This window comes from Pseudophryne corroboree, chromosome 11 (genome assembly GCF_028390025.1).
Source record: "Pseudophryne corroboree isolate aPseCor3 chromosome 11, aPseCor3.hap2, whole genome shotgun sequence".
NCBI classification, from domain to species: Eukaryota; Metazoa; Chordata; class Amphibia; order Anura; family Myobatrachidae; genus Pseudophryne; species Pseudophryne corroboree.
The window spans coordinates 82224870-82240648 of NC_086454.1; the positions used below are offsets into that span (position 1 = coordinate 82224870).

The 15779-nt window shown below is 50.4% G+C and overlaps 1 protein-coding gene across 2 annotated transcripts in view; it reads right to left on the reverse strand.

Moving 5' to 3' along the window:
• Positions 1-14973, reverse strand: part of CCDC73 (coiled-coil domain containing 73) — a 410197-nt gene extending 395224 nt beyond the window's left edge. For both annotated transcript variants that reach the window (XM_063944472.1, XM_063944471.1), the window contains exon 1: positions 14869-14973. The gene's annotated coding sequence lies outside the window, so the exon portion shown is untranslated. The remainder of the gene's footprint in view (positions 1-14868) is intronic.
• Positions 14974-15779: the final 806 nt, after the last annotated feature.

Consider the following 15779-nt stretch of genomic DNA (forward strand, 5'->3'; position numbering starts at 1 on the left):
ACGAAAAGACTGCGCCTGATAATACGGCGTCTTCTCATGTTGAGAGGCGACCTGGGGTACAAACGTGGATTTCCCAGCTGTTGCCGTGGCCACCAGGTCTGAAAGACCGACCCCAAATAACTCCTCCCCTTAATAAGGCAATACTTCCAAATGCCGTTTGGAATACGCATCACCTGACCACTGACGTGTCCATAACCCTCTACTGGTAGAAATGGACAACGCACTTAGACTTGATGCCAGTCGGCAAATATTCCGCTGTGCATCACGCATATATAGAAATGCATCTTTTAAATGCTCTATAGGCAAAAATATACTGTCCCTATCTAGGGTATCAATATTTTCAGTCAGGGAATCCGACCACGCCAACCCAGCACTGCACATCCAGGCTGAGGCGATTGCTGGTCGCAGTATAACACCAGTATGTGTGTAAATACATTTTAGGATACCCTCCTGCTTTCTATCAGCAGGATCCTTAAGGGCGGCCATCTCAGGAGAGGGTAGAGCCCTTACAAGCGTGTGAGCGCTTTATCCACCCTAGGGGGTGTTTCCCAACGCACCCTAACCTCTGGCGGGAAAGGATATAATGCCAATAACATTTCAGAAATTATCAGTTGTTATCGGGGGAAAACCACGCATCATCACACACCTCATTTAATTTCTCAGATTCAGGAAAACTATAGGTAGTTTTTCCTCACCGAACATAATACCCCTTTTTGGTGGTACTCGTATTATCAGAAATGTGTAAAACATCTTTCATTGCCTCAATCATGTAACGTGTGGCCCTACTGGAAGTCACATTTGTCTCTTCACCGTCGACACTGGAGTCAGTATCCGTGTCGGCGTCTATATCTGCCATCTGAGGTAACGGGCGCTTTAGAGCCCCTGACGGCCTATGAGACGTCTGGACAGGCACAAGCTGAGTAGCCGGCTGTCTCATGTCAACCACTGTCTTTTATACAGAGCTGACACTGTCACGTAATTTCTTCCAACAGTTCATCCACTCAGGTGTCGACCCCCTAGGGGGTGACATCACTATTACAGGCAATCTGCTCCGTCTCCACATCATTTTTCTCCTCATACATGTCGACACAAAAGTACCGACATACAGCACACACACAGGGAATGCTCTGATAGAGGACAGGACCCCACTAGCCCTTTGGGGAGACAGAGGGAGAGTTTGCCAGCACACACCAGAGCGCTATATATATACAGGGATAACCTTATATAAGTGTTTTTCCCCTTATAGCTGCTGTATAGTTAATACTGCGCCTAATTAGTGCCCCCCTCTCTTTTTTAACCCTTTCTGTAGTGTAGTGACTGCAGGGGAGAGCCAGGGAGCTTCCCTCCAACGGAGCTGTGAGGGAAAATGGCGCCAGTGTGCTGAGGAGATAGGCTCTGCCCCCTTAACGGCGGCCTTATCTCCCGTTTTTTTATGTATTCTGGCAGGGGTTAAATGCATCCATATAGCCCAGGAGCTATATGTGATGCATTTTTTTGCCATCCAAGGTGTTTTTATTGCGTCTCAGGGCGCCCCCCCCCAGCGCCCTGCACCCTCAGTGACCGGAGTGTGAAGTGTGCTGAGAGCAATGGCGCACAGCTGCAGTGCTGTGCGCTACCTTGTTGAAGACAGGACGTCTTCTGCCGCCGATTTTCCGGACCTCTTCTGCCTTCTGGCTCTGTAAGGGGGCCGGCGGCGCGGCTCTGGGACCCATCCAAGCTGGGCCTGTGATCGTCCCTCTGGAGCTAATGTCCAGTAGCCTAAGAAGCCCAATCCACTCTGCACGCAGGTGAGTTCGCTTCTTCTCCCCTTAGTCCCTCGATGCAGTGAGCCTGTTGCCAGCAGGTCTCACTGAAAATAAAAAACCTAAACTAAAACTTTCACTAAGAAGCTCAGGAGAGCCCCTAGTGTGCACCCTTCTCGTTCGGGCACAGAGATCTAACTGAGGCTTGGAGGAGGGTCATAGGGGGAGGAGCCAGTGCACACCAGATAGTCCTAAAGCTTTCTTTAGATGTGCCCAGTCTCCTGCGGAGCCGCTATTCCCCATGGTCCTTACGGAGTCCCCAGCATCCACTTAGGACGTTAGAGAAACTACTGGTAGTTTTTTCTCACCAAACATAATACCCTTTTTTGTGGTACCTGGGGTATCATCAGAAATGTGTAAAACATTTTTCATAGCCTCAATCATATAACGGGTGGATCTATTGGAGGGTACACTCGTCTCATCATCGTCGACACTGGAGTCGGTATCCGTGTCGACATCTGTATCTGTCATCTGAGGTAGCGGGCGTTTTATAGCCCCTGATGACATTTGAGACGCTTGGACAGGCACAAGCTGAGTAGCCGGCTGTCCTATGTCGTCAAACCTTTTATGTAAGGAGCTGACACTGTCACGTAATTCCTTCCATAAGTCCATCCACACTGGTGTCGACCCCGCAGGGGGTGACATCACATTCACAGGCATTTGCTCCGCCTCCACATCATTATCCTCATCATACATGTCGACACAGCAGTACCGACACACAGCAGACACACAGGGAATGCTCTTACAGAGGACAGGACCCAACAAAGCCCTTTGGGGAGACAGAGGGAGAGTATGCCAGCACACACCAGGGCGCTATATAACACAGGGATATCACTATACAGAGTGTTTTCCCCTATAGCTGCCTATAATATATATATACTGCGCCTAAATTGTGCCCCCCCTCTCTTTTTTACCCTTTCTGTAGTGCAGGACTGCAGGGGAGAGCCAGGGAGCTTCCTTCCAGCGAAGCTGTGAGGGAATAATGGCGCCAGTGTGCTGAGGGAGTTGGCTCCGCCCCTTTTTCGGTGGGCTTTCTCCCGCTATTTTATCGTTTCTGGCAGGGGTTAATATACACCTATATAGCCTCTGGGGCTATATATGGTGTTAGTTTTGCCAGCCAAGGTGTTATTATTGCTGCTCAGGGCGCCCCCCCCCCCCAGCGCCCTGCACCCATCAGTGACCGCAGTGTGTGGTGTGCATGAGGAGCAATGGCGCACAGCTGCAGTGCTGTGCGCTACCTTGGAGAAGACAGAAGTCTTCAGCCGCCGATTTTCCGGACCACCTTCTTGTTTTTGGCTCTGTAAGGGGGACGGCGGCGCGGCTCCGGGAACGGACAACGAGGTCGGGTCCTGTGTTCGATCCCTCTGGAGCTAATGGTGTCCAGTAGCCTAAGAAGCCCAAGCTACCACCACTTAGGTAGGTTCGCTTCTTCTCCCCTTAGTCCCTCGTTGCAGTGAGCCTGTTGCCAGCAGGTCTCACTGAAAATAAAAAACCTAAACTATACTTTCTTCTAGGAGCTCAAGAGAGCCCCTAGTGTGCATCCAGCTCAGCCGGGCACAGAAATCTAACTGAGGCTTGGAGGAGGGTCATAGGGGGAGGAGCCAGTGCACACCAGATAGTCCTAAATCTTTCTTAGATGTGCCCAGTCTCCTGCGGAGCCGTCTATTCCCCATGGTCCTTACGGAGTCCCCAGCATCCACTAGGACGTCAGAGAAAAGTTGATTTACCCGCGGTAGCTGTGGAAACCAGGTCCGCGAGACCTTCCCCAAATAAAACCTCAACCTTGTAAGGCAAAACTTCCATATGCCTCTTTGAATCGGCATCACCCGTCCATTGGCGGGTCCACAGGGCTCGCCTAGCAGAAATCGCCATGGCGTTGGCTCTCGAACCCAGCAGCCCAACGTCTCTCTGAGCGTCTCTCATATATAAGACTGCGTATCTAATGTGAGCTAAGGTCAATAAAATGGTATCCCTAGCTAGGATATCAATGTCAGCTGACAAAGTATCCACCCAAGCTGCTACGGCGCTACAAACCCAAGCCGACGCTATTGCCGGTCTGAGCAAGGCACCCGTATGTTTGTAAATTGATTTTAAGGTAGTCTCCTGCCTGCGATCCGCAGGATCCTTGACGGCTGCCGTGTCTGTGGATGGTAGCGCCACCTTTTTGGACAAGCGCGTTAAAGCCTTGTCCACCTTGGGTGAGGATTCCCACCGTAACCTGTCCTGTGCCGGGAAAGGATACGCCATAAGAATTCTCTTGGGAATCTGCAGTTTTTTGTCTGGAGTTTCCCAAGCTTTTTCAAATAACTCATTCAGCTCATGAGATGGGGAAAAGTTACCTCAGGTTTCTTTTCCTTAAACATGCATACCCTCGTGTCAGGGACAGAGGGGTCATATGTGATATGCAAAACATCTTTTATTGCAATAATCATATAATGAATACTTTTGGCCACCCTTGGGTGTAACCTCGCATCATCGTAGTCGACATTGGAGTCAGAATCCGTGTCGGTATAAGTGTCTGCTACTTGGGACAGTGGACGTTTCTGAGACCCAGAAGGGCCCTGTGACACAGTCAAAGCCATGGATTGACTCCCTGTTTTATCCCTGGACTCTGCTTTGTCCAATCTCTTATGTAATAAAGACACATTTGCATTTAAAACATTCCACATATCCAACCAATCAGGTGTCGGCGTTGCCGACGGAGACACCACAATCATCTGCTCCACCTCCTCCCTAGATGAGCCTTCCGCTTCAGACATGCCGACACACGCGTACCGACACCCCCACACACTCAGGGATATATCTATATGGAGACAGTTCCCCAATAAGGCCCTTTGGAGAGACAGAGAGAGAGAGTATGCCAGCACACACCCAGCGCCACCGGACACTGGAATGAAATCCCAGCTAGTACAGCGCTTTTATAGAAATATATATACAATTACACTCACTGCGCCAATTAATGTGCCCCCCCCCCCCCCTTCTGTTTTGCCCTCTGTAACCGTGTTCAGCCGGGGAGCCAGCTTCTCTGCCGTGTGCTGTGGAGAAAATGGCGCTGGTTAGTGCTGGAGGATCAAGCCCCGCCCCCTCAGCGGCGGGCATCGGTCCCGCTCAAATTTTTTTTTTAATATACCGCCTCCGCAGTATATAATCCAAATGCCAGTGTCCCTTGAGGTTTATATTGCTGCCCTGGGCGCCCCCCCTGCGCCCTGCACCCTAACAGTGCCCGCTGTGTGTGTATGTGTGGGAGCAATGGCGCGCAGCGTCACCGCTGCGCGTTACCTCAGTGAAGATCTGATGTTTTCTGCCGCCTTTGAAGTCTTCTTTTCTTCTCAATACTCATCCGGCTTCAATCTTCTGGCTCTGTGAGGAGGACGGCGGCGCGGCTCCGGGACGAACGGCGAGAGTGAGACCTGCGTTCCGACCCTCTGGAGCTAATGGTGTCCAGTAGCCTAAGAAGCAGAGCCTATCAGTTAAGTAGGTCTGCTTCTCTCCCCTCAGTCCCACGATGCAGGGAGCCTGTTGCCAGCAGTGCTCCCTGAAAATAAAAAACCTAACATAAAGTCTTTTTTCTGAGAAACTCTGGTGAGCTCCCCTGCAGTGCACCTAGTCTCCTCTGGGCACAGGATCTAACTGAGGTCTGGAGGAGGGGCATAAAGGGAGGAGGCAGTGCACACCCATTCTAAAGTCTTTAGAGTGCCCATGTCTCCTGCGGAGCCCGTCTATACCCCCATGGTCCTTACGGAGTCCCCAGCATCCTCTAGGACGTAAGAGAATTTTTTATTTTACATTGTACACCTAAAATGGGATTTTGGTACTTACCGATAAATCCTTTACTTGAATCTATAGGGGACACTGGAGGCTGATTACACTGGGGATAGACGGGCTGGCTATCAGGAGCTGGCACTTTAACTAATTGAAGAGAATGCAGACTCCTCCCCCCTCTATCCCCCACAAGCCTCGGTTTTAACAACTGAGCTGTAAGAAGACAAACAGAGGAGAACAACAATAACAACTAACAATTACAAGCTTGAACTTGAACCACAGTGCTGGGCGAGCGTCCAGTGTCCCTTATGGATTCCGAGAAAAGGATTCATCGGTAAGTACAAAAATCCCATTTTCTCTAGCATCCACTAGGGGACAATGGAGGCTGATTACACTGGGGACGTCTCAAAGCTGTCCCTGTGGGCGGGAGAGAACTGAGAAATCTGCAAAACAAGCCATCCAAACCGCGAACAGAGGCGGCAAATGTATCAAACTTATAAAACCGAACAAAAGTATGAGCCGTGGACCAGGCAGTGGTGCAAGTATGCGGGTACGTTCGAGTACGGAGTACCCTTAAGAATATGGCAGCAGGTACTCAGTACCACCTGCCACACACTTTGCACCCATGACCGCCATTACCACAATTATAATGCACCACAAAGTAACAAGACCATGGTGCTTGGCAGCATGATAGCGCCTCCCAGTTTGTCAGGGTTACTGGGAGCGCAATGGTGATGCCATGATGCCACATCACGCCTCCTCCTCTGGCGGCTGTGGCTGGCATGAAGAGAGGAGCCTGATTGCACATTCCCGCAGCGTCTCTTGCTGGGAGCATTAATTTCTAATATAATGTGGACACTACTATATATGTCTATTATTATGGGGGTATTACTACATATTTCTATTGTAATGTGGACACTGCTATATATTTCTATTATACCAGTTGCACTACTACACTATACATTCCTGTTATAATGCAGGCATTATTATGTATTGTTATTACATTGGGGGCATTACTATATATATTTCTATTATACTGGGGGTATCACTATATATTTCTATTATACTGGAGACAGTACTATATATTTCTAGCCTTGCCTCCAGAGTGCAAAAAAAGGGTCTTTGTAGTGTCCCACGCCACAAGTGTCATGTAGCCACTCCCACTTGTGGCATGTGGCCATGCCCCCTCACAACACATGACCACGCCCATTTTTCAGCACTCCGTACCACTAAGGAAATATTTCTACTTGCACCACTGGGACCAGGTAGCCACGCGGCAAAGCTGTGACAGAGAGGCACCACGGCTCGCTTACTAAGACGGGCCCACGGACCGTGTGGAGTGTGCCAAAATAACCGCCGGAGGTTGGCTGGCAGAATGCAAATAGGCTTGGCGAATGGCCAACTTAATCCATCTGGCCAAAGTCTGCTTTGAGGCAGGCCAACCACACTTGACCGCATCATACAGCACAAACAAGGCATCCGTTTTCCACAAAGGTGCCGTCCTAATGACATATATAGTAAGCACCCGGACCACATCTAGAGAAGATGGAGCCCCGGAGCCATACTTCAAAATAGGAACCACGATTGGCTGGTTTATGTGGAAAGCCGAAACCACCTTTGGCAGAAAATCGGAGTGTGTGTGCTCTATCCTCGTGAAAGACCAGGTAAGGCGGTTTACGCGATAAGGCACTTAAATCAGAAACCCTGCGAGCAGACGCTAAGGCCAAAAGGAGAACAGTTTTCCAAGTAAGACATTTGAAATCCACCTCCTCCAAAGGTAAGAAGTGATGAACCAAATTGAAGTCCCACGGAACGTAGGGCGGTTGCACCAGCAACACTCCCTGCATAAAGGTCTGCACTTCCGACATGATTGCCAATTTGCGCTGGAAAAAGATAGACAAAGCAGATACTTGTACTTTGAGAGAGCCGAGGCATAGGCCACCATCCAGGCCCGTTTGTAAGAAAAGCAAAAGACGGGCCAATTTGAAAGATCGGGTGTCGAAACCTCTTTCCAAACACCAAGACATGTAGGCTCGCCATATGCGGTGGTAATGGGCCACCGTTACCGGTTTACGAGCCTTGTGCATGGTAGGGATTACTGAGGAAGGAAAACCATTACTTCTCAAGATAGAGGCTTCAAGAGCCACCCCGTTAAATGCAGCTGTGTCAAATCCGGGTGACGTAACGGCCCTTGCTGCAACAGGTCTGGATGAAGAGGCAACAGCCACGGTTCGTCTGCGAGGAGCAGAAGGTGGTCCGAATACCAAGCTCTCCGAGGCCAATTCGAAGCCACTAGAATGACCCATGTATATTCCCTCTTGATCCGTTTGAGTACTCGTGGTAGAAGTGGGAACGGAGGGAAGAGGTAAACCAGGTCGTACAGCCAAGGAGCCGGGAGAGCATCTATGTCTTCTGCTCTGGGATCTCGAGTCCTGGACAGATATCGCGGGGGTTGATGGTTCACCCGGGAGGCCATCAGATCCACTTGTGGAAGACCCCATCACCGAACCAACTGTTGAAAAACCTGGGGGTGGAGAGCCCACTCTCCCGGGTGAAGATAATGACGGCTGAGTTAATCCGCTTCCCAGCTGTCCACTCCTGGGATGAAAACCGCTGATAATATGACCTCATGAAGTTCTGCCCACCTCAGGATCCAAGCCACTTCTCGCATGGCCATGCAACTGCGTGTGCCGCCCTGGTGATTGATATAAGCGACTGCAGTTGCGTTGTCCGACTGCACTCGTACCGCTCTTGACCGAAGCAGGTGAATGGCTTCCCGAAGCGTATTGAAGATCGGCCTCAGTTCAATGCATTTATGGGCAGTAACTGTTCCTGTTTTGACCACTTTCCTTGGAAATGATACTCCAGTATCACAGCTCCCCAGCCTCTGAGACTGGTGTCGGTCGTGACCAAAATCCAGTCCCATATGCCGAATCTCCTTCCCGCCATGAGGTTGTTCAAATGAAGCCACCAGAGAAGAGACACTCGGGTGCGCGGAGCTAGCTGCACCGTGCCTTGTAGATGTAGATCCCGACCACTGGGTTAAGAGGTCTATCTGAAAGGGTCGGGAATGAAACCGCCCATACTGCAACGTCTCGTAGGCTGCCACCATCTTCCCTAAGAGACAAATACAAAGGTGTAATGACACCCTCTTTGGCTTGAGGACTTTTTGAATCATCAGCCAGATATTCTGCGCCTTGTCCTCTGGCAGGAATACCATCTGTAGCTTGGTATCCAAAATCAGTCCCAGAAACAGTATGCGCTGGGCTGGCAAGAGATTGGATTTTCTGAAATTGAGGATCCACCCATGTCGCAAGAGGACATCATGAGTGATCAGGGCATGCTCCCGAAGTTTCTCCGCTGTTGATGCTTTGAGCAAAGGATCCTCTAGGTATGGTACAATCGTTACCCCCAGAGAGCAAAAGTGTGCTACCATGACTGCCATGATCTTGGTGAACACTCTGGGAGCCGAAGACAGGCCGAAAGGAAGTGCTCTGAACTGATAATGGTCCTGTAGAATTGTGACTCTCAAGAATTCCTGATGTGGCTCCCAAATGGGAACATGTAGGTATGCATCCTTTATGTCCAGTAATAACATGAACTCTTTTGGCTCCAGACCCCCTATCACGGAGCCAATCGACTCCATCTTGAATCTGTGATATGTGAGATATTGATTCAAAGACTTCAAATTCTGGATAGATCTTACTGAGCCGTCCAGCTTCAGGACCATAAACAGGTTTGAGTAGTAACACTTCATCCGTTGAGGGCCTGGGACCGGCATTAAGATCACAGAGGTCAATAGAGACTGAATCGCTCCCTGAAGAGCAATCTGTTTGTCCTCTGAAGCTGGAAGACCGGCGGTAAAGAATCGTGGTGGAGGTGAAACTTCGAAATCAATCATGTAACCCCTGGACACCAGGGCACGTGTCACGTCTGAGGAATCCTGAGGATACGGATTCAGTACAAGAGGCTCGTGGGCACTTGGGTCTTTAAATAACAGACGAGCGGGATGGATGAAGGTCTTGCACATGGGTTTATTGCTCCAATAGCATAGGGTACAGGCTAACGGATTTACAGCAGCCAATACTTGAAATCAAGGAACTATAGGCCTGCAGGAGGCTGGGAGGCACCGGTTACCCTAACCCAGGGCTGGTGGAAAGTTCCCGGTGGGTAGGTTACTGTGGCGTCTGGAAGCAGGTAGCGAGGTTGGTAGCTGGAACTGTGCCAGCTGGCTGTGTCGAGCGGTTCGGAGCTGTAAGAGGGTTCGTGGGTTGTCTGCGGCTAACAGGAGCCCGGTACTAAGATACTGCAGAGGAGCACAGAGAACTAGAATCACAATAACTTGTGAGAGACGTTGCACTGATGAATTCCCTCCTCCAGGCCTTCCTGCCTTATACCAGCCGCCCCAATACTATTGGCCGCAAGAAACACTTAAATAAGAGATGTATGGGCAAGACAGGCTTTTTGCCCACAACCAAGATGGCCGTGCCGAGGACACAGCTCCCAGCCTGCATCACCGGACCCGACGTCCAGTGCCCCTGACCGCCCTGCTGGCGTATCCTGCCCGGCGTCAGCAGCCCACACCATCGCCGGATGGCCCCTTCCAGAGCACCCGGACGGGTAAGTCCTGGTCCCGCCGCACCTTCCTATGCCGGGCCGTGACAGCACGCTCCACGCATCTGTGGAAGTGTGCATCCATGCCTCCTGAAAATTTCGGAGACTTGCACCCACCATGGGAGAGCCCAGTTGGGAAGGGAGTCCATCATGCCACTGTTTTGACAGTGGGCTTAGGCTCCTGACGACGAGAGGTAGATTGTTGGCGACTGCGGGCTCTTCCACCCTTGGGCTGACCTGCTGAAGTTCCAGATCTAGATCGAAAGGAAGCAGAGGTCCGAAAAGGAACGAAAAGACGGACCAGAATAGGTCAGTTTAGGTGGAGGAGTTACGGATGGCAACATTTTCCACCTGTAGCTTGAGAAATGAGCTTGTCTAGATCGTCACCAAAAAGCACCTTCCCTGTAAATGGTAAGGCTTCTGCCGTTCGATTCTGCATCGACTTTCCAAGAGCGCGGCCACAGTGCCCGGTGAGCAGCTACGGCTGAGGCTGAAATCCGTGCCCCTACTTGGCCGATATCCTTTGAAGCTTCTCCCAGGTGCTCTGCTGATTCTTAAATATAACAGAAAGTTTGTGACTCTGCGCACCGAGTATACCTGTTCGGGCTAGCTGCAGCACTTAGGTGACTAACCTATAAACAGTAATTGGTGATTAAATGCTGCGCTCGGCCCTATTCGTTGTGTGGGTGTCTCCTATATATACAATAGGAAAATGGCCAATGTGAAGAAATATGGACCTTGCACAATATATGTAATAAATCTTTACTGATCAATTCAAAAAGTAATTAATGACATAGATCTTCCAAACAAATGAGAAATATAAGTAGCGTAAGGATTAAATGCAGTTAATCCTGCAAATAAATTAAAAGTAAAATAAATTAGAGCATAATGTCCCGCAACAAGTGATATTAACCTCCTGGTCAACACGGTAATGTGAGCGGTACCTGACCCTTGGTGAGTGACCAAAGAGACAAAGGGAAACACAGTCTTGAATGTCCTTCGGACGGCGGCGGCCCGCTCGTCCGAGTAGCTACTTGCACTTAGGTATACCTTATGGGAGTAGTTCTTCACGGTGCTCGGTGGGTATTGACCGGGTGTGTGTTGGGAGCAATACCCTCCGGACTGGTCCGCCCTATTGCAGCCCCATTCCCCTGCAGGGCGCCGGTTCACCAGCGCTCCCTGGGTGATCATGTGCTGTGTAAGCAGGGACCTGTCTCGGCAGGGAGTGTATAACGGCAGCGGCTGTGTGCGACACTCGCCGTGTTCCCCGCCGTACGGATAGGATCTGTCAAACTGCCCCCCCGGGGACTAGTCAGGCTGCCTCGGCTCTGAACTCCGGCGGCGCGTCGGTGAATGGACGCTCGCCGGATCTCAGTCAGCCGCTGAAGCACGAACTGTCTGGACGGAGGACTAATCAAGCCACCCCGGCCCTGAACTCCAGTGACGCGTCAGTATACGGACGCTCACCAGATGTCAGTCAGCCGTGGAGGCAAGAAATGTCTGCACGGGGGATGAAGAACAGTCGCGGCTCAATGAACCGCTGACCGCCCCCCCCCCCGCCGTGGAGAGACACACATTGGAAACCACCTCGACAAAGTACAGGACCCGTGCACGGGAGAAAGACAGGACACTAGGCTGAGAACGCGTGATCGAGAACTCCGCTAACAAACACTACAAGGCGACACCAGAGGAAGAAGCCGGTGACGGGAGGCCATTATCGGCGGTGACAGGTGAGCAGAGTCAACTTCCCTACACGGCAGGGGGGACGGTCAGCGGTTCATTGAGCCGCGACTGTTCTTCATCCCCCGTGCAGACGTTTCTTGCCTCCACGGCTGGGGGGGGCAGTTTGACAGACCCTATCCGTACGGCGGGGAACACGGCAAGCGTCGCACACAGCCGCTGCCGTGATACACTCCCTGCCGAGACAGGTCCCTGCTTACACAACACACGATCACCCAGGGAGCGCTGGTGAACCGGCGCCCGGCACGGGAACGGGGCTGCAATATGGCGGACCAGTCCGGAGGGTATTGCTCCCAACACACACCCGGTCAATACCCACCGAACACCGTGAAGAACTACTCCCATAAGGTATACCTAAATGCAAGTTGGTGGGACAAGGTCGGACCGTGCGGGGGGCGGGCCGCAGCGGCTGTGTGACGTCACACGCAGCAGCTGCGACCAGGGGCAGCGACGTGCAACTCCAGGTTAGCCGCAGGAGCTGCGCTGGCTGGGAGTTACTCAACAAGTACAAAAGCATCGCCGCTGTGTGATGCTTTTGTACTTGTGCGGGGGGACGGGGACGGACGGACAGACATGCGGGGCGGGCTAGCCCTGTGCTGGGCATCCCCCCGCTTGTCTGGGAAGATGATCGTAGCTGTGCTAATTTTAGCACAGCTACGATCAACTTGGAATGACCCCTATTGTCTCCTTCTGACCCTGGACTCGCAGATATTTGTACATAGCCCTAATCCGGGGGCAGTAATACTATAGGTGCCCGCTTGTGCGCACATTTACTGGGCAAGCCTCATTGAATCGACCCTACAAAGTGTCTTTTAGCAATATTGATAAAAAATGAAATAATGTGGCCTATATTTCTCTAGCAGATGATTAGCAGTAAACTGTACTTAAAACAGGCAGGGCGGATAGTTTCTGGGCCATGATACATTTCTATGATTTCTTTCCTTTGTAATAACATGATTATCATGTCTATACTACCAATATACCCATACCCCAACACAGGGCATGATTAAGGCTTTGGGGGGCCTAGACTGGAGGGTTTAATTAGCAATATTTGGGATATCTGGATCAGGTCCTTGTGCGCAAGCCTTCGGCACGTACTGTACATGGAAAGTGGGTGTAGTCACACATCACGCTTCCGTTTCAGGGCACACGTGGGGGGATTATATACATCGCTTCCCCAGCTGCCAGGCTGCCGCCAGCATTGTGCGCACAGCAGGGGAAAGCGTTATCTCCATGCCTGTCCTCCCAGTGGGACTCTGCAGCCCACGAGCAGGACAGTACCCGAAAAGCAGGACTGTGCAATCAAAATTGGGATGGTAAGGTGGATGTAGTTAGCATCCTAACGGACGGGATGCCGGTGAACAGAAGACCGGCATCGGAATCACAACACCTATCAGAATGTTGATGCCAGAAACCTGACAGCCAGAATCTTGAACGTAAGTATGCCGTGGAAGGTTAGGGTTAGGTTGCGTGGGGAGGGCAGGGCCGTCAACAAACACTCAGATTTCTGGGGCCCCCCATCCCTCCAACGTAGGTACAGGTTAGTCGGCCATTGGCTTATTCACCCCCCATCTCTCTCCAGCCTCATTTCTCAGGCAGGCAAAACCAAATCCTCGGAAACAGGCCTGTTTTTCACCTGAAAACTGGACTGTTTCTACTGAAAATACACAGGTTTCACTGAACCTGTGTATTTTTGGGAGACAATGCATTTTTTTGTTTTTACAGGCGACCAAATTGGATAGCCTGTAGAAAAATACAGGTGAAACATCGGGAAAAATTGTGAAAACAAGTTTTTTGCACCCAATTTATCTTCACCTGCAAATGGATACCACACCTTAGCTTCCCCTTTGGCCTGTGTCGCTCACCCTCCCCATTGTTCTGAGTCGCTCAGCCTCCCCATCACCTTGTCAGCAGAGTGTGGACACACGAAGAGGAGCCGGGAGGGGCGGAGCTTGATGAATGACTGAAGCTGACGCTGCCCAGCAATGCAGCTAGAACACGCAAGAGGGATAGCGGCATGAACAACAGTGCGGCAGCGGTGGTGCGGCTGAGCAGGTGTTGCCAGCGGTTATGCGCCCACAGTGCATATGCGCTGTGGGCCAGGCACCACTGGCACAGCAGCATACTTCCCAACTGTCCCGATTTTCGCAGGACAGTCCCGTTTTTTGGGGACTGTTCCGCTGTCCCACCCGTGGGTCACAGTTTCCCGCGGGGGTGGGGTGGCAGTTGGGAGGCTCTGTCTCTCACTGACCTGCTTAGCAGAGCAGCGGTGAATAGACGCTGTGCGCATGCGTACAGCATCTATTAACTGGAGTCAGAGGGAGAGGGGGCATGCCAGCAGCTCACAGAGCGCTGGGCATGCCCCCTCAGTGACGAAAACGGGGGCATGGCCCGCGATCGTGGGGCCTCCCACAAAGCCACACACCCTTTTCTTAGGCCACGCCCCTTTTCCGGGAACACGTGTGTCCCTATTTACAAAAATGAAAAGTTGGGAGGTATGCAGCGGTAGTTACTACCCTGACACACGATATATGAGCCAAAGGATTCATATGGGCATTATGTAAAGATGCAGCAGTGTATACTGCTGGAAATTTGGTGAGTTTTGATAAGAGATGTCCAGAAAAGATAGGCAGCGCCATAGACGTTTTACTCCAGAGTTTTGACTATAAAAATTATAAGAATAATACAAAGAATGCATTTCTAATAGATTCTATGTATTTTTCATATACATTATACAGCCAAAACTCTGCTTTATACGTTAGTATGGCAGGAAAGGCTCTGCCTCACCTCACCGCATGTCACTTATATACATGCGCACACACACACACACATTACATAGAACACATATACACACACAAAGAACACATACACACACACACACACACACACACACATAGATAGAACACATATACACAAACATAGAACACATACATAGAAAACACACACTTACCCTTCCTAACTACTGGAGTCTGCCCTGAGGGAAGAGGATACTGCAGCAGTAAGTCATTGATGCCAAGTCTAGGCACTTAGCAGCTCAGCACTCGATAGATCCAGACTGAGGCAGCCAGCATAATCAATCTATGATCTTTGATCCTTGCCAGGATCAAAGATCTTTGATTGATTATGCTGGCAGGCTGAGCATATAGGGCCCTGACTGGACTCCTGGGTCCGGGGCCCTATTAGTGTCCCCATTGACCCCCTCCCCTGTCGCTGGCCCTCGGGGATGGGTAGGTTTACGCCACGGGTTGGGTTAGGGTTGGTTCTAGAGAGACAAAAAACAAATGGACTGCGCTTATCGCTATCTGATAAACAAGCTTGCTACAGGAGTATGAAGGGAATCCACTTTTCCCAATATTACGTTAAAAAACCAAAGAGAGCCCTCCAAGCGCTATGATATCAGGTATTAACACTTCTTATTGATCACACATCTTTGTGGAAAATAGTATTATTTTATTTAAAAATATATAGGCACAAAAAACACTTTATTTAATGAATATCTATAATATGAAAAAGTGAGTCCTAATACCGGTATACTACATGTAAACAATACAACATATACCATATATTAGGGGGTGAAATGCCTTAGCAAATCTTTCACCTTAAAGGATATGGATAATCCGTGAATATCAAAGAGAGCAAAGCATCAGATGTACGCCGGCAGACGTGGTGCGGTGCTCCGCACCACGTCTGCCGGCGGACATCTGATGCTTTGCTCTCTTTGATATTCACGGATTTACAAGTAAGTTGCGGTGATCCCCAACTTCTAAAAGTGACTTTCACTTTATGTTCACGAATGCCCTTAAACAAATTATGGACTTTTATGAGTTTCATTTGATAGAAAGTTCCTAAGAAGGACACTGC